Source organism: Nesoenas mayeri (genome assembly GCF_963082525.1).
Source record: "Nesoenas mayeri genome assembly, chromosome: 3".
Lineage (NCBI taxonomy): Eukaryota > Metazoa > Chordata > Aves > Columbiformes > Columbidae > Nesoenas > Nesoenas mayeri.
This window is the reverse complement of record NC_137544.1, coordinates 61,848,757-61,875,962: the sequence shown is the minus strand read 5'-3', so window position 1 is coordinate 61,875,962 and position 27,206 is coordinate 61,848,757.

Here is a 27,206-nt window from a genome sequence, read left to right as displayed (position 1 = left end):
CAAAACGATTCTTCAAAGTCTCAGCAACTGCTCCAGCAGATGAAGGGACAGCACCTGAAGTCCTGGACTGGACTCTGAAGCCAACCAGAATTGGATTCAGTCTGTCACTAGGTCTCAGTTCGCAGGGAAGACTCACAAGGTCCTCTCCTAATGTTGGCCACAAGGAAAGGGGACAAGAACCTTGTGATCTCCCACTTTTATAGAAAGTATCATGTGAATGGGATGTTATACTCAGTTGGTCAGGTTTTGGTCACCTGTTTGTCATTGCCCCTCTCGTGAGATGTGCATCAATTCTTATCAATGACATTGCATAGCATTGCTTTGTCTACCAAAACATGTATCTGGCTTTCAGGAAAATGCAGCTAATAAGAAGGCATTAGCTGACAGGGAAATTCACTAAAAAAGAAACTCATTTTTAACAAAACCAGGACATCCACCTAGTCTGTTTTTTTCTCAAATCAATATCTGTTTTACTGAAATTTATTTTAACTGTATTTCATTACTGAATATCATAAAAAGAAGTAATAAAAAGGTACAACCTGTTAGTTTCTGCTAAAGTGATGTGAAAACCCATCTTATTGTATTTATAAGCTTTTTAGGCTATGACTTTATGATCAAACAGCTGTTGCAACAATGAATTTTATCTTTGCAATCTCAGCTAGTGATTTCTCTTAAAAATTGATATTATCTTTTGTAATACTAAATAATTGAATCTACAAATAGCTACACAATATAGATGTACTATTAAAACAAAAAGACAGTGCTGCCACAATCACAAATGAATATACATACCCTGCATGGATGAACAAGGAGGTCCTGGATAAACTCAAACACCCTGCAGAGGGTGTAAGCAAGGACAGGTAGCCTGGGAGGAATAGAGAGAAATTGTCTGAGCAGCCAGGGATCAGGTTAGGAAAGATAAAGCCCTGATAAAATAAAAACTGGCCAGGAACATCAAGGGCAGCAAGAAAAGCTTCTATGGGTACACCAATGGTAAATGGAACACTAGTGAAAACATGAGCCCTCTTTGGAAGGAAATGAGAGACCTGGTGACTGGAGTCTGGAGAAGAGTCAGGTACTCAATGACTTTTTTACAATCTTCACCAATAAGTGCTCCAGCCACACCTTCCAAGTCACAGAAGGTAAAGGCAGGGACTAGGAGAATAAAAAACTGCCCAACAGCCCACTGTAACAGAAGACCAGTTTTGAGACTCTCTAAGGAACCTGAAGGTGCATAAGTCCATGGAGCTGGATGAGCTGCAGCTGCAGGTCCTGAGGGAACTGGTAGATGAAGTTGCCAAGCCACTATCCATTATATTTGAGAAGTTGTGGCAGTCTGGTGAAATTCCCACTGACTGGAAAAGAAATTATTCAACATGAGGGTGGTGAGGCACTGGAACAGGTTCCCCACAGAAATTGTGAGTGTCCTATCCCTGGGAGTGTTCAACGTCAGGCTGGATGAGGCTTTGAGCAACCTGGTCCACTGGAAGGTGGCAGGGGGGGTTGGAACTAGAGGATCTTTAAGGTCCCTTCCAATGCAACACAAACCATTCTATGATTCTGTGAATGAATTTAGGTTGGACATCAGAAGAAGGACTGTGGTTCAAAAACAGTCTACCAAGAAAAAAAAAAATCAAGCCTGTAGTGGAGGCAAAGAAGCATTTAATTTCTGGAAGAATTTGATTCCTGCTGTGTCAGCAAATGCTGCTTTTGAAGGCATATGCTCTTTGGTGGTCTTGCTAAGTTTGGAAGGGTCTTTGAATCCTCTTTTTTAAATTTGATCTTCTTTTTAAATTTTCCTCCACAGTTACTCTGTCCTTGACACTGCAAATAAGAACAGCATCCTTTAATGTCTGTTTTAACACTTTCATAAGACTTTTGAACATCTAGCCATGAAGAACTAGGGATCCCTTCCAAAAGCCCATGACATGTTTTTGAGAGCTTCATATGAGGGAAGTGACATGTTCACACCTGAGACAGGTTTGTTCTCAGAACTCTTGTGCTAGTTCGCGGCTGAGGAAAACATGCAGGCCGACTCAATGTGAGTGATAACGCATGATTCAACTTTATTGCCCGGGATAGCGCGTATTTATACCAAATACCATAATTATGCATACTTGTCTCTATCTAATAGGCTTAGCACTAAAAAGGTTACATTCACTTACTCCACCTACTTGCAGTTAGCTAACTATGCACATTCTGCACTCTTCTGACTCCTACTTTCTCAAGTTGTTTATCACCTCTTCAAGGGCATGCTGACCCTGCTTTAATTAGTACTTTTCCATTTCTCCTTTTCCCACGGCCTACTAGCAAAGCAATCTAAGGCCTACTTATGTCAACTAGAACGGGCTCTGCTCGTACAGTTGCTCGGTGGACTCATGTCCATGCTCCTTGAGCCAATTCCTGACACTCTTGCTCTTCACTAGTTTTTCTAGATCACTCCCAGCATTTCATGTGTCTTTTCATCTCTGTGAAAGCTCCTATATTTATGAGAAGGGAGTTTGTTCCTGAGTAGAATATTTAATTTATGTCTTTGACTTTTCTGTGTGGACTACTCTAGCTAGAGACAAAAATGCTGAGATAGCATACTGCAGATTACGCTCATTTTATTTTGTTAGCTACTCTTTTAAATGAGCAACTTCTTTCTGCATGTAAGAAATCTTCCCTTCAGCCCATTTTTCCCCTCTGTCAGCCCACACTCACGAAGCATCTGAATTTCTTACATCTTCCTGTTTGCCCTAATAACAGAAAAAGCCTATACTCATGCTACCTGTCATATCATTGACATTCTTCCTCATTTCACTTGTTTTTTTAATTCTACCTTTTCTTTTCTGTATGTTTTCTTGTTTAGTTGTGCTCTATGTCTCCTTCAAGGACCACAGCATGTTTTCCTGGTTGTTATTCAGCACAAGTGTCAGGTCTCTGAATGCATTTCCTGTTTACCTTCTATTGCTGCACCAAAAGATATTTAATTTTTAATGAGAAAGTCTTTGAACAAGACATTTTATCATTATGAAAAATGACTGTACTGTTTTCTCTTCTTACTCAGTCTGTACCTTTTGAAATATATATTCCTAGAAAATTTATTAAGTTTTTTCTGATTGTAGATCTGCCTGCCTGCTGCCCCTCTGGCAGAGTCAGAAAATCAAACACCTCACACGTTCTCAAGACATCAGCTTGGGAGAGTCTATAACTTCCATTTTTAGGACACTGCAAACCTACTGAAGATGCACTAATGCTCTTGCTGGCCAAGTGCTATGCTAAAGCTCCTTTGAAGCCACTCAGCTCAGTCTTCTGTGGGAAGACCTGAAAATGTTGTAAGTACTTAGAGTTTGTACCTTCCCTTCACCTTTCCCTTTATTCAAGGCTTATCACAACCTCTTTCAGTACAGGCACACATGCATGCATGTACAAGTTCTCATGCAAACTCCACAGGCATATACATTTCTGTTACTGTAGCTTTGTTTCCTTGCTCACTTTGAGCACATTATTCCAGGAATATTGAGATCACAGAATGTTAGGGATTGGAAGGGAACTCGAAACATCATCTAGTCCAATCCCCCCTGCTGGAGCAAGAGCACCTAGATGAGGTTACACAGGGAGGTGATCAGGTAGGTTTTGAATGTCTCCAGAGTAGGAGACTCCACAAACTCCCCAGGCAGCCCGTTCTAGTGCTCTGTCAACCTCACTGTGAAGAAGTTTCTTCTCATATTTAAGTGGAACCTCCTGTGTTCCAATTTGTACCCATTGTCCCTTCTCCTATAGTTGGTTGTCACCAAGAAGAGCCTGGCTCCATCCTTGTGACACTCACCCTTTACATATTTATAAACATTAATGAGAACACCCCTCAGTCTCCTCCAAGCTAAAGAGACCCAGCTCCCTCAGCCTTTCTTCATAAGGGAGAAGTTTCACACCCTTAATCATCTTCGTGGCTTTGCGCTGGACTCTCTCCAGCAGTTCCCTGTCCTTGAACTGAGGGGCCTAGAACTGGACACAATATTCCAGATGCGGTCTCACCAGGGCAGAGCAGAGGGGGAGGAGAACCTCTCTCAGCCTACTAACCACCCCCCTTCTAATACACCCCAGGATGCCATTGGCCTTCTTGGCCACAAGGGCACAGTGCTGGCTCATGGTAAACCTGCTGTCCACCAGGACCCCCAGGCCCCTTTCCCCTACACTGCTGTCCAACTTACACTGGAACCTGGGGTTGTTCCTACCTTGATGCAAGACTCTACACTTGTCCTTATTATATTTCATTGAATTTTTCCCTGCCCAACTCTCCAGCCTGTCCAGGTCTCGCTGGATGTCAGCATAGCCTTCTGGCGTGTCAGCCACTCCTCCCAGCTTGGTGTCATCAGCAAACTTGCTGACAGTGCACTCTCTTCCCTCGTCCAAGTTGTTGATGAATATATTGAACAGTACTGGTCCCAGTACTGACCCTTGAGAGACTCCACTAGATACAGGCCTCCAACTAGACTCTGTCCCATTGACCACAACTCTCTGGCTTCTTTCTTTCAGCCAGTTCACAGTCCACCTCACTACCGGATCATCCAGACCACACTTCCTCAGTTTAGCAGCAAGGATGCTGTGGGAGACGGTGTCAAATCCTTCACTGAAATCAAGATAGACCACATCCACTGCTCTGCAATCATCTATCCAACTCGTTATGTCCTCATAAAAGGCTATGAGGTTGGAGAAGCATGACTTCCCCTTGGTGAAGCCATACTGACTGCCCCTTATGACCCTCTTATCCTTGATATGCCTTGAGATGGCACCAAGAATAAGTTGTTCCATCACCTTTCCATGGATGGAGGTGAGGCTGACCCATCTATAGTTACCTATGTCCTCCTTCTTGTCCTTTATGAAATACAGAGATACTGAGATAATGTGTACAAGAGTTTCACACATAGAATTACAGGTTTCTGGTGATAATACTAAAATATCAGCAAAACTCTCTTCTTCTCCCTGTTCTGCTACAGACTTTATTGTGACCCCAGTCAAGCCAGCACTTCAGTTCTCCCAGTAAAAAGTCCTTCACAAAGATATGTCAATAATAAATTGACCACTGATTGGTTGATGCTCAGGCATTGTATAGATAGGGAAATACAAACCTACTAGTATAGAGTCTTTGTATGAAATGAAAGTTCTGCTGATTATTTTCCTTCATAATATTTTTCCCAGATTCTGGTTAGACAATCAGCAGAGTTTTTTGGATTCTCACTTCAAATTATTTGAATGTTTCTTTTTTCCTGTCTCAATTATACTCTGACTAGTATTATGGGAAAAACAGCATAATTTTCTTTCCTTTTTTTAAAAGCCTGGAAATTGAACATTTGAAGAGATTACAAGCACATTGGAAGTTGTCACTATCTCTGTGGCCATTCTGAATGCAAACTTCATGTATTCCATGGCATCCAAGGCCATTTATCTGATCATATCTTTTTCAGTAAATTTAGCTATTAATTAGAGAGAAATTGGCTAGTTTTTCCCTTTTTTAAAACAAAACCAACTTCCTTTGCACATAGAAACACTTGCAGATCTTTAGTATTAATACATAAAGATACTAGGGAGGACATCTCTGCAGTTTTCTGAAACAGCAAAAAGTTTAAGTTACTTATTTTACAAAAAAATTGCTCTTCACACACCCTAGAGAGATATTCTACTTCAAAATAATAATGCTGCATTCATTAGAGAGACACGACAACATCAATATTTAAAGGCTTTGTGGACTCTATGGTAGCATATCTAGTTCAGTATTATCAGAGCACCACCACATATAATACATAGTAATCTTATTATGCATTGACAGCTTGCACCCTAATGGCTCTGATGGAGTTGTTATGATGTGTTGTGTCAAATCCTAACAGGAATATAGTGTTAAAAACAGCCGTAACTTGACAACCTCCACACAAACTGTATCGGAAGGATCTATGGCTCTGCATGCAGACAGTGTCCATAATCTAAAAAAGTTTATATAAACTGAAAAATTAAGTGCTCAGGAGAGGTCCACTTTAGTAATAATAACACTTCATTCTTATCTAGACTCTTCTGTGTGAAGATCTTGAAAGACTTTGATTAATTGAACCTTACCAATACCCCTGTGAGTTAGGAATTGTTTTAATATCCCCATCTCACACTGAGGCACCGATATGTTCTGTGTCTTGTCAAGGTCACCCTGCAAGTCTGTGACTGGGAACTCAGTGCTCCTTCCTTCAGCCCTAAGCCTGGGAAAGACAGTTCATCTTCCGCTATTGTTTAGAAATATTAACAAACTTGAGTTGCACCCAGTTATCATGTCATTCAAAGACCATTTAGTAATGCAAATTCATACTAATTCTAGTGCTAATTCTTCAGCACTAGTAAAGGATAAAACTGATGCCTTTGTCCTTGCCCTTCCTTGATTCTATTCATTAAACTTAGACTGATGATATTATATGCATATAATTTTTGGAATTAAATTTTAGTCAGGGTGATAGCAAAAGATATTTTGTATTTTCTTGCAGGTTGGTTCAGAGATGTCACAAGACTGTGCTTTTACATAATTTAATGCAGTCAGTGTGACTGTAGAAAGAACTGCAGGACCATAAAATTTAAAAATAGAGAGACAGTTCAGGTGCAGAGTAAAATGAGATTCTTGTACTGGCACAATCATTTGCTTTTCCCATGAGGAGCTGAAGTTCTGAGCCTTTAAGCTTAAAAAAAGCAATATTTTAGCACAAATTAATATTAAACCTGTGCAGAACCTTCTGGCTGGAGACATTTAAGCCAAACAGGAAAATTAATAGGAGATACACTGTACATGCTGCTCTGCTGGTTCTGCTATAGGGGAGAAGGGTACAAAGGGGCAAAATATTTTCAGAATCATTGGTAGAGAATGCAGCTGAGATATCTGTGCAATAGGCTGAATTTTCTTTCTCACCATGCTACCTCTCATGCTGTTTTTCAGAAAAAAATGTGATGCACTAACTCAAATAACCAATGAGCTGGCATTCTTCAGAAGCGTGCCTGAACATTAAGTGTGCTCTTAATTTTGTCACTCAAAGAGTGAGTCACTAAATATTCCCTTCCACCAACACATGGCTTCCTCCATGACCCAGGATAGGGAGTCCTTACTCTGTCCTTAGTCATACGTAGTTGCAAAAGAAAGAAGAGTGAAAGACTGATCAGATACCTGAGACATGACCAATGATATTTTAAAAGACATTGGTACACACTGGTACACATACTAAAACATAATTGATACTGTCACTTATATGAGCTTTAGGAATTCATACAATATCAAAACCTAATGAGAAGTTTCATACATGTGCTCTAGAAGGTAAGAAAACAACAATTTCCAGAACACATCCACAAGAGCTGCTTAATGGTCAGTACAGTAGCAGGAAAAAAGCCACAGCCTAAGGGGATAAGAGACTTAATGTCAGTTAACAACATTTCACACAGAATATACATGTACAGTTGCCCAAGAGAATTGCAAGAGGATAAAAGGATGAAGAGATAATAGATATCCCACTGGCTGTTTTATACTGGCTTCTCAATTTAATCTAGTCTGCTTATGAGAGAAGAGGAAATAATTCAGAAAATATAATTTATTCAACAAATTTATTCTCTAATCCAAAGGAAAATTTTCTCTAATTTGTTTAACATTCAAAATGATTTGCAAAATGTTTTCTGCACACAATGCTGGGTCTGAAATGACTTCTGAGATTTGCTGCGTAACTATTCAAACCATATTGATGAGAGAGAGAGATCTGTGCTTCAGTGAATGTCAATTGAAAAATCAGCTACCTGATTTAAATTTAGCCATCCATTTAGTTATATTGAAGTCTGATATTACTATCTACTGATTATTCAAGAATGTGAGATAGCAAAGTAAATTTACCAGCATATTATTAATACAGTGAGTGCTTTGTCTCTATAAGCCTGATTACTGCTGTGTGATTTATATAAAGTATTATTTTCTATCAAAACTAAATAAATAAATAATAAGTTTTATAAAACTATTAATTTGTTTTCTAGGAATGTTTTCCAGTGTTCCCTCAGGAGAATGCAGGACAGCAATTTAACATGTTCCTAATTTTACTTCTGTTCCAAACAGCACAGAAGCACTTGCTTGTCTTTAAGAAGATATGTAAGATCCACTGATTTCATTGTATTATGTGTCCTGAATAAACATTATTTTCTCGGGAAAGAGAAAATTATATTTAGCCTTTTTTCTGCATAACTGCACTGCAAATCAGGATATTTGACAATTTTTAAATCTTCATGCAAAATCCCTTTAACAAATTACCCAGCTGAGCATAACCATACCCACTGAGTAATTTAGAAGTTATCATTATCAAAGTTATTTACTAAAGGTATTATTGGAATAATGCAACAGTCTCTAATTAAGCAACCTGATCACATATCCACACATAAATAATGTAAATTACCTGTAATACTATTTCTGAATGGAAAACTCTTACTTGGATTCCTCTAACCAAGACCTTGGAAACCAGTAATGCTATGTAATTCTTGAATGGCTCAAAATCAATAGAGATTCACTTTATAATTTGTTGCAATGTTTAGTTGAAATACCCACAGCAGCATCCACCTTAAAGATTTAAATCTTTTCCCCTTACAGCACAGGCTTCCTGTACCTGGATATCTGAAGTCTTCACAGGGTGCTTCACACTTTGAAATTGTCCAAAATAAAGGAGAGATGACTATGCTTAACAGGTAGAAGGAATTCAAACATACTCCTTCTGTTGGACATATAGCCATCATTTTCCCCCATAATCTCTTTGAAATAAAGTGTTATAGTTTCCTATGCCCTGCTATTTGCTCTCTAACTCAATTATATATGTGTTTCCTACCCTGGAAAGTAGTACTAGCATATTTTGAAGTATGTAACTCAGTGCCAAGGCACATAATCAGGTGGCTGTTTCTTTCAGAGGCCCATGGCAATGTAATTTGCCAGTTAGGTATATGAAATAAAGTGTGATATCAAACTCCATTAATTCCACTTCTATTTGCCTATGATATTTAATCTTGTGCACTCAGAAACCTATTGACTTGTTACTTTCTCCTTAATTTGCTATACATTATTGTGATGTTAGTCCATATTTGTTATTTATTTCACTGTCTGGGGAAGCAAAATGGCAAAATAAGCTTCTTTCTTCTTTCAGCCAAGAGATGACTATTTTTTCCACTTGTGTGTACTCAATTCTTAACATTGCCTAACCTTTTCAGGACTTATCATTTACTTGTTGATTTACCAGATTAAGCAGAACTTATACACTATTTTTATCCCTGCATAGAAATGATTATCTAATAGCAAACTTTCCACAGCAGCTGAGACAACCTGCGTGCTGCAGAGGTATATGCAGTCCTCATCTGTGAGACTATGAAAATGTCAGTCTTGTTTAAAGAGGAGATTGGGCATTCACTGAAAGAAACCACATACAGAATTCTTTGGACCAAAAAAAAATAAAAGAAAGGATATGTAAGAAGCACCTTTCAGCAACAGGTCAGTACTCATCCAGACCAGTATGCTGCCTCTATAACAGATGCACAAGGAGAGAACCTAAGCTTTGCCACTTTCTGCAGCCCATAGATGACTTAAGTGTCCAGAATTTTTTTTTTTTAATATTGTCAGGGGGTACATGGCTCCTATTGTTAAAACAACTAAAGGGCACCTCTGTGAGAGTGTTATCCGCTACTTCATTTAATCCCTTTCTGAACCTGTCAGTAGTGGTTTCCTCCACCATTTCCAGTGACCCTCGTTTCCAGAAGTTCCCTATGTTAAGTACATTCACCAGCTTTAAACAAAACTTCTGCAGGTTTCAAGTTCCCAAGGGTCTAATATTGTGGAGTTTTTTGAGCAACCATAGTGTATTCAGATTATCTATTGCCTACATGATGTAATGAACCTTAGTCATATCCTCCCTCAGCCTTTTCCAAACTGAAATGTCCCAGCCTTTTAGTCTCTCTGCACAAGGTGGCTGCTCTATTATCTTGAACATTTTACTTGTTTTTCTCCATACTTCTTCCACTTCTGCTAGACTGTTCCTGAGATATGGAGACCAAACTTCACATGGTGCTCAAGACATGAGCACAACAATTTTTAGAGTGATGCCCTATTGTCTTCTCATCTCAGATGTTTTCTGCCATCCCCAAGATCATCTCTAAAGCACTTCTGACAGATGGCAGATGCAACAGCTGTCCTAGTCCTTTAGTTCTGTGTCCATTTGTAATGACATTTTACATCCCTTAGCCAGAAGTTTGGAAATGTCATATTCAGAACTCTTGGTTTTATGCCATCTGGTCCCTGTGAACTTCCTAACCTGCCTGGCTGGTCTAAGACTTTCTGTGTATTTACTTCAAGTTGATCCATATCATCTAGACAATCTGCTACAGAGATGCAACCATTATGGGAGTCACAGCACTAAATGCCAATGCAAAGACTTCACTGAGTTTCTCCACTGTGTCTTCATCAACCTTGCATATCCCTTCTATGTCCTTGCTATGAAGCAGTAAAGGTAAAGTCATTGACAATCCTCACTTTATGGATTATCCATCTTGGTCACACTCAGGTATGAAAATTTTTTGTCCTTAATATTAAGTATAGAGTAAGTTGTAGATATTGTGAACATAGCCCTAATGTGTAAGTATGATGCGATCATAGTCCTGAACACAAGTGTAATGTTCTAGGGTATGTCCATAGCTTGCTGTTAGGTAGTGTTTTCATAATCTGCATACCTTACAAGTATTTAAATACTTTGACAGCCTTAGAAAAGCACAGGGCACAGGCTGAGATCACACGCTGCAAAACATGCAAAATCAGCCTACCTGAATGTTTATCCAAGAGAATCAAAGGACAAAGGTGTAATAGAATAACACCATACCACTTCAAACAAGACTACAGCAGCTTCATTTCCTTCTTAAGGGCTTTATAAAAATTAAGTCCTTATTTTTGAAAAGTAAGCTTTCCAAAAAGGTGAACAATAATCACACTAACATCAAAGTTTTTGTGCTGCTACATGCATGCTATTCCTATGAAGTATAGATTTTTCAATTTCTATACTTTATGCAGACTAACTTTTAGGAAAATAATGGATATACAGAAGTATAAATCAAAAGGACTCACTACCCAAAGGAGAGAGAGATTATCAATTGCTTTTGGTAATTAAGGTGATAAGAGAAAATCTATGTTATTGCACTAAATCTACTTAAGCTATAAAAAGAAGATTTAGCTCTTACACAATGCTTTTCAGTTTTAAAACATTTACAAATACAAAGCTGCAACAACTCTGAATGATATCTAATCCTGTACAGGGAATAGTATAAGGTTTATATATTTCTTATTCTCTACTTCATACTGTATTTTGGAGATACAAAAGTGTTTTGGGAGTGGGGAACGAGTCAGATTTTTTTTACCTCAAAGGGTGTTTAAAATAGAATTTGGGAGCCCTAACTCCCACAGCTGCACTCTAATCATAACAATCTTTTATAAGTTTGGCTCAAAACTCTGCAGGTCTGAGTTATTTTGTTCAGGGAATAAAAGATTCCTCTCCAAGAATGGCCACATTATTATGAAGCCACATCAGTCCTATTAACTGTCAACTCAGTTAATTTTTTAAAAATAACTACCAGTAAAACATTTGAACATGGGACATATATCCTGGAAAAAACATCTATGGCCTCATGACACCCAGTGAGAGTGAGATCAACCCTCAGAATTATGTCATAGCAAGAAAACAGATGACTAGTGGCAGTTAGAAATCTTTCATTCTGCAAGATATTTTTATATAACTTCAAGCAGAGCAGTATGCACTAGAAAATGCTTATAAGGAAATAATAATTAGATTTTTCTGACTTGATGTATGGTATCACTTCTAGGAGCCTCGACATTTCAAGCCATTGATCTTTCTGATTTAAGCAGTTCTAACATATTCAGATTATGTCTGAGGAAGACCAAGGGCAGATTTGCTTCTCAAAGGGTGAAAAATTCCACCCTTCCTAGTATTTCTTAAAAGATATGCAGAGATTTTTTTTTATTAATACACTGGTACTACTTAACAGTACCACACAAAAAGAAACATTGACCATCATCACTCCTTAACTGAAAAGACAGAAATCACACTAATTTTATTACAGTCCATTAATTCCCATCTGCACAAATAACAGGCTGAGATGGAATACTGAGATAATATTTTGTATAGCCTTATTTAACTTTCTTCTCGAAGTTCAGGTTAACTCTTTGCTGCAGTGGAGAGCTCTCTTGCCTTTTCTGAAACATTAAACGTAATGAAACTGTGCAGCAACTTAAATCCTGAAATTAGGTACTAACTACATTTCACACGCCGAAGTGCAGACTCTATACTAAAAAAGTCATAAAACATTCTAAATAGTGCCTGGAATACTGACAGAAAGTTTGAAAATATTAAATATACTGTTAATTCCTCATTAGTTTTCACATTGGTGCACATACATTTCCATGTGAGGTTTTTACATAAAACCTTCACATTTCATCTTTAGCAAACATATAAATACATTCACCTTTGAACTCTTTTCAAAGACAACGTCATGTTCTTTGTAGTACACCTAGACTCTTTAAAGAATTGAGAAAATTGCAGTGTCAGTTCTTTCTGAAGAGTTAGATACGAACTGAGATCTTTGCCCCTAACAGACTTTGAATATACGGGCCACATCCCAATAGAGGGTAGATGTGTTTTTTAGCCAGATATGAATACCATTGCATTTATCCAAAGTCATATAGATATAGTTTAAGTATATACAATAGTCATCCCTGGAATTTTCTAAGACTATTATTCTGCATGTCATTTTCCCACAGTAGCCTATTAAAAAAAACAAAAAACAAAAAAACCACAACCATAAAAGCTTACCTCAGTGCCTTCTCAGTCTTTCTGCTCTCCATATCTGAGACAAAATGACAGCCTGAAGTTAATTAGTAGGTCTGTTAAGCTCTTTAACTTTTGGAAGTAGTGGAAGTTTCCCCCCTGATCTGCAAATTGAGTCCATAAAATGTATTGAGAAGTTTCCCTGACAAACAAAGTTGAAATAACATACATAGCTGAGGGACAAGTGTAGAAGAACTCATGAACAGATGGGTCTCAGCTCTTGTTCATGTCTTTCAGACATCCTTGACCTCAACTCCCAACTCTCACCATTCAGTTTCTCAGACTATGAGAATGATAATCTGAGTAATTTGTCAATATACTGCACATGATTTGTAACAATGAAAAATGTGGTTATACGTGGAGTGAATTATATCACATATCCTGTAAACCACAAATGGTAGGGGGTATGGTAATCCAAGATGAGCTCCACTTGAATGGGAGGACCGTGGTACAATACGTTTTCACTACCAAGGTGAAATCAGCTTTGTTTTACTTTTTGTGAATGAGGAGGAAAGAAGTCACACATGGAGAATGGGAAATAAAAACAGTAAAATAAAATCCAGCTCAGGGGATTTCCTGATTCTGATGTGATTGTTCCATTTAATGACACTCAATACATCTCTCTCTCACTTACTTGTCCAGTCTATCCTATGACACATGTAAAATTTCTCTATTTCCAGCACCTTTTGGAAAGGAATTCCTTAGTGCTGTTTGCTTTTACTTGTTGTGATCCTGTCCCCTACCAACTCCATTTTATGTTCCTTTTTTCTTAAATTGGAAGAGACAGGACAAGAGGTAATGGCTTTAAACTGAAAGAAGGCAGATTTAGGTTAGATATAAGGAAGATGGTGAGGCACTGGAACAGGTTCCCAGAGAAGTTGTGGGTGCTCTATCCCTGGAAGTGTACAAGGTCAGGCTGGATGGGGCTTCGAGCAACCTGGTTGAGCAGAAGGTGTCTCTGCCCATGGCAGGGAGGCTGGAACCAGGATATTTTTAAGGCTCTTTCCAATCCAAAGCATTCTATGATTCTATGAGATGGAGATGCAGAAGGTTAGAGACTTTAAAATTTGTTTCTCTTCTACTCTGCTTCTTTCACCAACCTTAAAAAAATAGAATGCTGCTATAGAAAATGCACAGGTTAACCACAGAACTGAAAAGTTTGCACAACATTAATATTTCTCTTAAGGATGGGAAAAGCACATCATCAGATTTGGACCCCAGTGTGTTATAAGTAACATATGTCCTGTACAACTCTAACAATGTGGCTATAAGCCTAAGTCCTTTTATGTTTATGGTACCAGTTGACAACAAGGCCAGTATTTTTCACCACCACAGCCACCTGTTACAGGTCAGCAACTTGTAATATAGAAAAGGGTGTCAGATGGTCATCTTCAACATTTTCAGTGACAGTGTGAAATTAATTTATAAATTAATGCCTTTTTAAAGTTAAAAGGTAGGATTAAATTATGTGGGCCTGAAAGATAATGGTATTTGCTCTGAATAAAGAGGGCAGGCAGAGAATGGAGAGATGATATTCACCATTATCATCATCAGTGTTATTATTACTGCATGATCCCACCCATAATTCAGTCTGAAGGTGCCCTTGATAAAGCAGCTATGGCCTGAAGGATAAACAACAGTACAAGTAGTCACCATCAGGGAAAGAAGGAACTCAACAAACAAAGCCTCATGATTTGCTATCAAGATTGTCTTGTTTTCCGATGACCTCTCTTCTTCTGAATTCCCCTTGGTAAAGGTTATTTGCAAATGCTTAGTAAATGTAGCTTCTTAATATTCTCTCTGTGCCTTGTCATTGTAACATGAAACAAACAAATAAACCTTTGAGCTGATTGTTTTATTTCATCTTTTTCCAGATTTCATGGTGATATCACAAAAACTTGACACTCTTCTTGAACTCTTCACCTCAGAATCTGACATGTGCTGTATTTCGTATATCTCCTTGGGATTCATGTCCTTTAGTTAATCGTCAGCATGCAAGAAAGCTAAATGGAAGGAGCCTTTTCAGCTAAGAAACCATTCTGAAGACAAAACTTCATGGTTTCTACTGTTCTTAGTTTATATACAGTAACATTTGTTTTCTGCAGCTCATTCCATCTATGATATTCATTACCCTATTAGTCCAATCACTAATTTAGCATGATTTACACTATGCCCTGCCTGATGGCTCTTTACAAAAAATCAATCCAGTAACAAATATTTGGTAACAGTTGAAATTCAGTGATAAAACATATGAGCAATGTTGCTGTGAAATGTGGTATTAATGGCATACAAAAAAAAAAAAAAAAAAAAGTCAACAGGTGAGTAAACCTTCAAGACAATGTAGGACAAAGTAACAGCCCCTGCTGTATACAGATGGTCAAGACTGACCTTAAGAGGACAGGAATGTTTCTGGGTAGAAAACTCCAATTGGAATCAGCCCAAGAATGCAACAAAGAGTATCTCTAAAACCAGAAGTAAACAATGGAAATTTCAAAAACCTGTTTAATACAACACCAGCAAATACTTTTGAGATGTATGTCCTGCTTCATCTATATTAATCCTGCTTTCATATTGCTATTCTTGGTAAAATAAAGGGCAGTGGAGGAGAAGAAAAAGATCTACATCGTAAATGTTCTATATGGACTGTTGCATTCACTTGACATTCTTCAAAAATACTTGAAGTAAGTTTGGTGCTTATTGTTACCTACATTTCCATTGTAAGGTAAAATTTCTGCTGTAAAAAACTTTCTCCCTGTTATGAATTGAATGCTTTGCTTGCGCTACACCCTTTGCACATTTGATCAACAAATTTAAGACTTTATTAAATCTTAAAGAGCTTAAGATAATACAGAAGGAGTTTATTTTTCTAGGCATGGTTTGCATTATAACTACCTGCAGTTCATTTTAGATATAGAGAGTTTTATTTGCCAGGAAAAGAAAGGAATACACTTATCTTTAATATATGATCATTAAATAAACATCTTTCATGCAAGAGATTTGTTATATTAAAGAGTATTAAAATTATATCAGCCAGCTCTTTTATTTTGAAAGGTTGCATACGAGTGAGGAAATACAGTAATACTGATATAGAAAGGTATAAATAATAAGAAAAGCTTCTCAGTCTCGAAAAAAAAATGTCTTTTTTTTACTTGCTATCCTGCCAGTCCTCCCTGGCAGATAAAATTATTCCAATTCACAGTTTACTTTGGGTCAGATTTTTTAAGTTTCTACCATGGGCATGCAACTCCATCTAGTTTTCTATGAGATCTGAATATCAACCTCTCTTCAATCCTAGATCAATCAGGAGGCCCCAAGTGTCATATTTTAGAGGATGCTCACATTGTTAGTGAAGGGAGGAAATGTAACTAAGCTTCTCTAAATGCTAGTAAGAACCAGAGGCATGAATCAGATCTGTTAATCAACAAATCTATGGTTCACTAAGAACTTATAATAGTGTGTTTAAATTTTGCAAAAGCATAAAGTATTTCTCTTGGACCTTCTGAAGTGTTCTTCCAGAAAAGTGTGTCAAATGAGTGATGGAGATTCAGGACTATCAATTCAAAGCAAACTGGATACCCTAATTAACTGCTCTCTCCATTTACCCTACTCCATGCTCTACCCTGACTATCCTTGACCAGTCCACCTCTTCCCATTCAGGATGATCTCTTATGTCAGCGAAGACAGGACTCTGTATAAAACTTTTTCCTCAAAATAGTAAGAAAATAAGGCAACCACACAAAGCAGTAACCTCAGAAAAGTAAATAGCATTGTTAAAAGCCCCACAGTGAAAGCATGGAAAGCATCAGTACAAGTCCCCTGCACGAGATCTGGCAACGGTCTGGTAGGTACAGAGGCTTTTTAATCTTTTTAGATATTCTTAGGTCTCTTGATCACTATTAATGGAGTATTTGTCTGACACCAACATTATCTGCAGCTATTATCAAAAAAATATTACCCTAAGTCCAATATGGGGAAACATCTGAAGAGACAAGTAGGCTTCATCTGTGTTCAAAACAATGTGTTAAGGATCATATACTTTTCTGAAGCTCAAACAAGGTTTCTTCTTCTGTTTTTTTGTTTTTATTTGTTTGTTTGTGGGGTTTTGTTTCATTTTGAGGATTTTTTGTTCCTGTTTTTTTTAAGACTTCAGAAAAAGCAAAATCATGTGAGTTGTATGAAATCTGTTGTACATAGTTCCCATAGTTTTGTTAAATGAGAATAAGCAAGTTTAAGCTTATATCCTTTTCCTACATAAAATTCATTTTCGCACAGTTTCTCACTTTGCACCAGTTTTGTTCCACAGAAGCCCTGGGCTCTACTGGTCTCAGTCAACCAACTTTAGACTACCTAGACCAAGAAAGAGGTTTTCCAACAGCTCTATAAATCTCAGATGCTCCCTTGAAACTGCTGTCAACAGGTGGTAAACTGCTACCATTCACTGCGAACAATTTTGCAGCACTGGCATCAAGATACTACTGTAACGGATGTTGCAAAACAAATGGACTTGCAAAATTCCTGGGACCACACACTAGGTTCATTCATACTGTGAAGTAGCCATCAGATGGCAACAATTTTGTCACCACTAGTATCAGACATAATGGAATATGTGTCCTGGAGCTAAAAAGCTCCATATCTCATTAACTATCCCCTGAGTCATGCCTGTCACCACTAGCTTTAAGTTTTAATTTCCTTGCTTTCACTGGTTGTCAAGGTTATTTCACTATATCTCTTTTGTGTTTAATCAGCAGTACCAATGCTTTTGATGAGATTATGTTGCTAACCTGGTGCTCCAGGAAGTCACAAACACAGAATTGTTTATACAGGAACAAATTAAGCACAGCTCTTTACTTTGAGGCAGAAAAATAACTAGTCCTATGAAACATAACATCTTTAGCAAAAATGCTTTGGAGAGCTAGATTATCAAATATAACAGTTCAGTGGTTCAATTCATACCTGACAGGCTTCAAAGAATATATATGCAAATCGATCTCCCAGCTGCAAGGGTAATTAACATGGCCTGCTGCAGGGGGCTCTTTTTCTACCCATTCTGTTTCATTATTATTTTAGTGACTTTACATTTTTCTCAACCCAGTGTCTTTTGGTATGGAAATAAATTTAACTTTCTGCTTTATGTAAACTTCATTACACTACAATCAGCAGGGGGTCTAGCCTGCTGGAAATGCTAATGTTTGAAAACCAATACAGCCTGACGTAAAGCTTTGCACTGTACAAACACTTTTGTTGTTGATATTATTATGTGTATTTTCCTGGGTTTGCCTAATACGGGTCTTGTACTCTTTAAAGGGACTACCATAAACTTTTCCTTAAGTTGTATTTAAACCAGTTTAACAACATTGAGACAGAGCTAGCAAAGGACCAGACAAGATGAAGAATTTTGTGGCCTAATCCATTTTTTGCTAGAGTACCGAAATTGTATTTGCACTCATGCTAGTGGACTATTTTTTCCAAAGCAGGAAGGATACAGCCTAAATGTATAGAATTTCATTCAGTATTGGACTCATTAGCCATATACTGGGTTATGAACTAAGGTATGTGGTTCTATTTCCACAGAGAGATGTGCCCTGTGTATTGCATGTTGTAAAATGTTCCCCGTATGGTTATGAGGGAACACCAAAACTATTTTCCCATTGTAAAGGAAGAGTGCAACTTACAGAGCAGCAGTCACATTACACATGCCTGGGAAATCTATAGACATAAAAACATTACTGCTTTTGGATACATTTCATAACCAGAAACTTCTGTATGAATCCACTTCTATGAATTATGAAGCAAAATCATATGTTAAATGATTTTAAGCAAATGTTTACGAGTAGATATAGACTAACAGGTATGTCTATAATTCATAAGTGGCTAAACTTTCCTGGGTCACTGAAGTCAATTGATTTACTGCAGGGATAAATGTAATCAAGCCCACTGTATGTTTCTCTGTTATACATATTTATATCGAAGTTTGATATTGCTTTTTTCCACAAAAGCCTTTACGAGCTTCAAACAAAATATAATACAGTGTGTATGCGAATGTGTGCATGTGCATAACCACAATTCCATGTTAAATAATGTTGGGAAAATCCTATCAGTGGTATTTAGTTAACTATTCAGGCGTTTTCCTCACCAAATCAGTGTCAGCTGCAAACAGAAAAATTCCAGTTTGTATGTTACTAGATTTAGGCCAGTGCCCTGGAGGGTCAGGTCATGCCCTCTATTTATCCTCATCAGATGCTAGAGTGCTAAACAACTAGAGGAGCTCTTCTGCTGCCTACACATTATTGCATACCCAATACTTAACTGAGGTTAATTGAAGATATGCTAAAAGGACTCTGGTGCGAGTAAGAACAGAATCTCTACTGCATGTGTGGATAAGGCCAGTCCTGATCCTGGATATCAACCTCATATCTTTCCAGACAGTAAGTAAATGGACTATGAGAGGGGAAAAAAAATGTGACAAAGAAAAGAGAAAACTAGCTGTTTGAATTTGTTTTACATTTATGAAGAAATATTGGTTTAAGCATTAACAGATGGAATTTTTCAGTGGTGCCTTATAGAATTAGGTGCCTATTTCCCTTTGAATTTTACTGTCGGTTGAGAATCTATCTTTCTTAGCCTCCTTAGAATAAGCCAACCTGCATTTCAGTCTGAAAAGGAGACTTCATAAATTACATGTTGCCGGTATGGCAAATTGCACCTTTATGAGACAATTTCTGGCAGATTAGCTGATGTGCATCACCACAGCTTCACATTCAAGTGATTTGGACGTGGTCCATAATGAATAAGACATTCCCAGCAACAGAACACCAATTTTGCATTATTATAAACCAGGGGTTGACAGCAGAATACCGATTTTGCATTATTATAAACTGGGGACTGAAAGTTACTGCTGTCTGGCAAGTATTCAGCAATCATTTGTTGGCAGTCTCAGCTGAAAGGTCAAGGACTGGGAGAGCAGGGAGCCTGAACATATCTTTCTGTGAGAGAGTCTCTCAGGTCAGTATTGAGAAATACTTCAGTGCCTAGGGAAGAGACTGAGAGTTAATGTTGCCATTGCCACTCACGCATCATGAAATAAAAAAGTTTGAACTTTCAGAGTGGACAAATCTCCATGTCCCACCTCCCACAAAACTCAGGTTTTAAAATAACTACAGGGAAAATGGCAGACCTGTAACACAAGCCCAAAACACTGACAGGATAACGGTCACAAGCAGTGACTGATTTTTTCACCTTTTTTCCAGTTTTTCTATAGAGCTGAAAAGGGTGAAGTGGCCAACAAAATTTCTGCTTTTGTAATTTTCCACTGCATCTGCAAAATGGCTGTTTAAATGTCACTTAACCTTGATGCAAAAATAATCTGTCCTTAGTCATGTCTTTTCATGTCCCAGTTTACAGCATCAAATTTACATTCTGCCTTACTGTGGATCTTCCTGTGGCAATTAATTCAAGCAAGTACCTCCACTCCAGAAATTGATTCCACTTCACTTTATAAAAACAGGAATGCAGAACCCTTTTCTCTGTCACCTACCATTTGACTCTTACCTATGGGCACTACAACTGTGTATTAACTCTGGCTCAGAATCCCTTCACTTCCACTCAAGACCTATACCTTGAAAGGCTTTTGAAAACTGAAGACCTCAAGTCATTCTTATGTAATAACAAACATTTCTCCTTTGTTACCCTGCACATCTTTTTCTCCACCCCTTCTTTCTATTATTCTGGTTTACTAAAGTTGGTGAGACTCCTCATATGAAAAAAATTACCCACCTGAGTAACAGCTGGCAAAGCCAAACATTTAGATTTACAGCTGTGGATTCAGGTTAGTCCTGGATTCAGCTGAGTTCTTCCCTTCATACTGCATGGTGCCCTGTGCTTTTTCAGGTGATAGATGACAGCAAGGCTTGGATATGTATGTGGCAGGGCTGGCCTTCCTGTGCAAGACTGCAAGGCAGGCAGGGAGTGGGATATGGCACACCCGCACATTCTTGACTGGCGAGAATGAAAGCTCCCCAGGTCCCTCACCCACTCCCATTCAGATGGGAGCATGTGTTTTTCTGGGCCTGTTTCTGATTCTTTTGGAGCATGCCCTGAAACAAACTACAACAAAAGGTAAATCCAACAAAGAATAGGGTAGCATGGATAAAATGACACATCCTCACAGGCTCACTAATGTACTGCTAAATTATGATGCATTAGTTTAAAAGTGCAAGTACAAGAACTTTACTCCCCTGACTCTTCCACTGAATTCAACTAATTATGCAGCCTGGAATAAAGATATTTTTCTGACAAAAACTAACTTAGGCATCTGCAAGGGTCATGACAGGACATTTAACAAATTAGAGAACTTATGGGGCTGTGGAAAAAAAATACTAGCCTTCTACATCCCTACCAGCAGTAGCTTAAATGAAAATGCCCCAATGAAGCTGAGGGTCTCTGTAACTCTTTTGCCCTTTTTCAGAAGATCTTCCAAGAACCATACAGGAGGCACTGCCTCTCTCTATTGAATGCTGAGTGTGCAAAACTGATGGCAGGTGTCCTATGCCCTGTCTGTAACAGGCAATCCACAAGTAACACTGTTGCACAGGAGAAGATGCTGGGCTTTTTCTGTGGAAGATTGCTATTCTGAGATTCTATTCTAGCCATGAAGGCAGAAGGAACAAATGTCCTTGACATCTATAAGGGGCCACCTAACTGCAGACCTGAAGAAAAGCCTCTGATAATGCACTATCCAGCTCATGGTGGATTAGTGTCAGCAGCAAGAACAGCAAGCTGTACTGAAGCCAGCATGTGCAGAATGGAGACAAATATATTGAAGAAACTGCAACTTACCAAGGGGAAAAAATTGTGAACTCCACTCTTTTATTTTGATACACAGTCCTAGGAGCTGGTAAAGATATTAAGACATTAGAACCACATCCATATTGTGCCTCTGAACTGACTTCTGGAAGGAATCCTTCTGTAGCAAGGAGGCTGCTGTCAGGGTTCTCTCTGCTAATATGGTCAATAGCTATTTCACTGTGTACCAACTGTTGAACCGCATATCCTCTTCTATAGAGACTTCTAGTAGAGAGAAATGAACCTCCTCAGTAGGACTGAAAATATCATTCTGCTCCTTCCTGTCTCCAGTTTGGCCTTCTCTTCAACCAGGAACTTTATTTATCCCTTATCAAAGCCACATTATAAAGCAGATATTTGGCTTCATCTACTGTGCCATGAAATGTATCTGGATATGCTTGATTTCCCTAATGAATTGACACCCTTATGGCCCAAATAAAGCTAGGTAGGAAGGCTCCTTAAATAACACTATCAAGTTGTCAAGTAGGTTAAAAAAAAAAGGACAGGTATTTGAGCTGCACAAACAATCACTGCATTAACTTCTTCATAAGTTAAAAAGGAACAGCTGTCTAACTCAGAAAACTATTGGTCATTTAATTAGTTTCATCAAACAGATGAACCTTCCCTTGGAAAGTAATGCAGGATGATGTTTCTGAACACATTGGTTGGTCTAAACACAGGACAAAGTGCTAAGGAAACCTATTATTGTTCTAGTGGCTCAGTATTTCCTCCAGCCACCCCAAATATTCCTGCGGCACTAGCAAGATGCTGCTGATCTTGCCCACCAGGCCACTGCCAGCAAATGAGCCAAGCAGGGATGTCACAGATACAGTGTCCTCCACAGGGGGACCCTGGTAATCCTACACAGAGCTGCCAGGCTTCAAAGGTCTGTGGGGATGCTTCACCCAGATGTTTGTAAGAGCTGGTAAAAAATATGAAAGGATCTTGGTATCCTTAAAAATGTTTGAGACCTTATAACACATAGTCACACAAGCTGGGAGTAGTAAGAGAGGGAGTTTGCAGTATGATATCTGCAGGTTCACAAAGCTAGCAGCACTCGTCAGAGACCTCACCGTCATCAGTGAACGTCCTCTTCACCGTCAAGCCTACACAGAGATCACAAGGCTGTATTATGGACAAGTATGAATTAGACAGACCTATAAAAGCATTCTTAATCCCTGACACACAGAGCAGCCCATGCAACACTAAAAAAAGTAGACACCTTTGGCCTTTCTCAGATCACCTATCTCCAGCTGTCTGCATGACCACAGCTGGGTATCACCTGGTGGTAGGCACCAGAGCTGATGCTGTAACCCCACAGCAGGTGACCTAGTTCAGTGTTTTCTGGGGTCTCTGGTGAATCAGTGTGATCATAGGTCCCAAGCTCATGACAGTGCAGCCAGACTGCCTTGAAGAATCTCCACTTTTCCAAAGCCACAGAGTTAGGGTTTCTTTGGGCCAGGTGATAACAGGTTCTGGATATCCCCTAGAAATAAAAATATTTACAGGGCTGGGTCAAGAGAACAGCTTGAGAAAACTGAGGGGAAAGGGAAAGGGAGAAGGTGAAGGCAAGACTGTATCAGTAAACATTGTAGGGCAGTAAGTCAATTAAACTAACATTATTTGCTTTCCTTGGTATATCACTTGCCTGGATAGGAAGTTAGGAACACAAAGCAGCTGTGGCATCTCTTTTCAGGACAATTCCTGTGAAGCTGTCCAAAATGTGTAAGGCCAAACAATGTTAGGGAACACCAAAGTATCCTCCTACAGGCAAGATTTAAAACTTAGGGTCCTTATTGCTTGCAATCATTAAACAAACGCTACATTTCTCAGGTAAGCTTAGAGCTAATTCCAGACTCCTGGCTGAAACACTAAGTCATTGCATTGTGCTTATCAGGTATTCTCCATCAAGTTCAAGTGTGCACACTATTTCTTTCTTCCCGCTTTTTGTCTGGAAGGACCTGAATCCCAGTGATGGGGTTTGTAAAGGTCACTGATTCCTGGTATAGTTTTTAATCCCCAATTTTTTGCATGAAGGATTAGATACACCATGTCCTGTAAATATGCATACTGTGATATACAAAAATACTACCAAAAAGAATCCCCTCCAAACTATGTGATCATTTAAACTTTGGATGGGTGCTTTTACATTTCATATTCAGTTCTTGAACTCCTCAAAACAAAGACCACATTGACATCTGCAACAGACTGCAATCTTGCAAATCTGCAATATTTCTCATTCCTACATCAGGTTCTCTATCTTGACACACATTTGTGTGGCTCTGCTCACTTAAATCTAGAGTCAGTAGTTAAACACAGTGCTCTCACCAAGACCCAATTCCTGTTGACTTACAACTATAGCGCTGAAGTCAGAAAGGCTGAGTTAAGTTAGCAGCACTACTGACACCACCTCACTTCCCAAGTTAACCACCCCTAGTCCACTGCTGGAGCTCATACTTCTTTCTGCTTCATACAAAATGACAGGTTACTTTAGACAGTAAAAGTGCAGGTTCTTCAGTCTCTTTTGGAAGAGGAAATGGCTGGAAGTGATAATTTATTCATGTAACACAACCAGATGAGGATATGGGCCATAAAATTATCACTGATAACTTCGGTGACAAAAGTCAAAATTCAAATAAGCAAAAATTTTCAACTTTCTGGAAACATCTACTTTATCCAAGTGTTTAAGCAGTAGCTAAGTGAAAAGAGATCTATGCATATTTGTAGAAATGGCTTTTTGAATTACAATATTATGAGAAATTGAAAGTAAAAACATTATTATATGCATCTATATTTTCCATATAACTCGGGTATTCAGTTCAGTTTCTATTAACATCTTACATCACCTGGCTGTTGAGATTTTCAAATTACATACACACACACACATATTTAAAGATAATTTAATGTTCTGGCTAATTCAGGGGTTCTTTTTTCTTTCTGAAGAAGAAAATTTTTGAACAGTTTTGTTTCAGGGTTTGTTTGTTTGTTTGTTTGTTTTTTAATTTAGAAGGATTAAATTTGAAGTTACTTTCCAAAAAAAAATTCCCTGTTTTCAAACAAGTTCTACTAGAGAGGCAAAATACTAGCCCTATACTACTGTTTTATTACTTATAAAAATTGCAGGTACCTCTAGAAATCACAGCGATGAATTAATAGCTTCTGTTGTGGCTAAATTTTGTCATCAAGCCATGCCATTTCGCAGAAGCAAGAAGTGATGAGCTTAATGTTAAAGATTCTCTGGTTTTCAAGAACAACTATTTCTCTTCAAAACCTTTAAAAAAATATTATATTAAGTTGTGTCTTCCCATGCAGTGATGGAATGTCCTTCCAGACCCACAACAGTCTCCAGGAGATTCTGGCCACAGTTAATTTACTCCTGTAAATTCTGTGCTGGGAGGATCTTGCACACACATCTGAGATTCCTCTGCTAGCAAATGGTATTAGCTGCAGAACTAGTAGATTTGAAGTGTGTTTGTGGACGTGGAGCCTAGATCCTAAGACCCAAGATCTTGATGTGACTGAAAGATCTAAGTTTAAAGTAATACCTAGTCACAATGGAGATCCAGGGGGTACATGCATAAATGCTATCTGACAGCATAACAGACTCTTAGGTGAGAGAAGGAGTACTTTCAGGGCCTGCAATTTAGCCAATAGCAATTCTTACTACTGTTTCCCTAATAGCCAAAAGAGGGGGCTAGTTCATTCCTTTTTTCAATGTTTTTAAAAAACATGTTTCTATTTCCTGACCTTGGGGTTGTTGGAATATTCGTGACAGAAAATGAGGTGGAATCTTCTCCAGAGGCACCTTTATTACTAGCAGATTGACTCACAGTGAGGATCTTTGCTTTCCATTTTGTTCGCAAGCCTTCCATCTGTATCACTGTACTTCATATTAAAAGGCTTCCACCCTGCCACAGTACCTTTCAACTTTGTTGGACCATTTTATGGCAACAAATTGACTGAAGCAAGCAAAGACTTGTTGGACAGTGCATTTTCAGCTATCAGAACTTGCCTTAAACTGTTCTTTGCTTATAGCCCAGCAGAGAACCAGGGAAAGAAAAGTTGTTACGCAAGTTTCAGCATTAAGTATCTTTGACTTATTGCTGTGATTATACTAATTGCTCATCTTCCTAGTGGGAGGTTGCAGGAAGCTGTTTTGAAGTAATCAAGCTGAGATGCAGCCTTCTATTTATAAGAGGCCTAGAAATCTTACTCTCCCAAAAAGAGTATCTAATTGAATCTCTAAAAAACGACAGATACAATTTCTCTTTCCTCCCTTAAAATCTCACACGACAGTCTATGATTCAGTTCCTCCTCACTGTGAAGTCCTCACTGTGTTTTCCTGTTTGCCCACGCTTCGAGCACAAGGCAAAACCTCTGTAGCTCTGTGTTAGCTGCAGGATCACCTCATAGACCTATGTGGTACCATATGAATGCACCTATTCCCTAACTCCTAGGCAGCTTAAATAAAAAAAATAATGAAGGATTTTGGCTCAAAGCAGTTTAATATTGTGATATATACATACAGCAACAGTGAAAGAGAGTAAGTCCTGGCTGCCATACAATTGCAGCCCCAAGGAAATTCTCTACTTCAGCTGATGGTGACAGGTAATTTAGGTAAAAAACACTTTGATCTATGTTGATCACAATAAGGACCCCAAACATTTTTTCTCCATGCAAGACCTTTTGAAGTAAAAAAAAAAAAAAAAAAAAAAAAAAACAAAGCCAAAAGTCAATGTATTTCAATGTATTTACCTCAGACAAATGAGGGCAGAGCCCAACACCAGAGGATTTGAACCAACATTTCTAACTGATCTATTGAAAACATTTGTGTGGTAAAGCCAGGGTAGATTTCTTCTAAACAACAAGATCATTCTGCTGAGATGAGGTTAAATTTCATCATAGATCACTGGCAGGATTTTGCTGTTGTAGATACTGTTGTTCTCTTTTTTTCCTAGTTTGTGACAACAGTTTCTTGGTAAAACTAGGAATGTATTCTTAATAAGTTGTTCCAGGAAAGCCAAAATTACTTGAAAGCAAAGGTTATATTTTGCCCAATATTTTCAACCAAAGAAAAAGAAAATGGAATGTCTAAGTCAACTGTTCTGACATTTCTGAAGCACTTAATTTACAGGTACTTGCAATAAACATGAAGGAAAAAAAGAGCTAAATCCACACTGGTACTGAAGGAAGATTTATAGGAGTGGCTTTAAAAACAAATTAAGCTGGCTTAAGTATTTGGTCCTTTAAATCCTAAGAGCTTTCTTACTTGAATGCTGGTATTTCTCGATGTAGTCTCAGCTTAACAAATGTCTCTCAAAAATTGTACAGCAATGTAAACAGGACTATAGAAGAAAACACATCCCAGTCTAGCATGCATGTCAAGGCACTTTCCTGGCAGATGAGATACCATTTCAAATCAGCTTTGGCAAAAAGGATCTCAACTAAGGTCTCCTATATGAA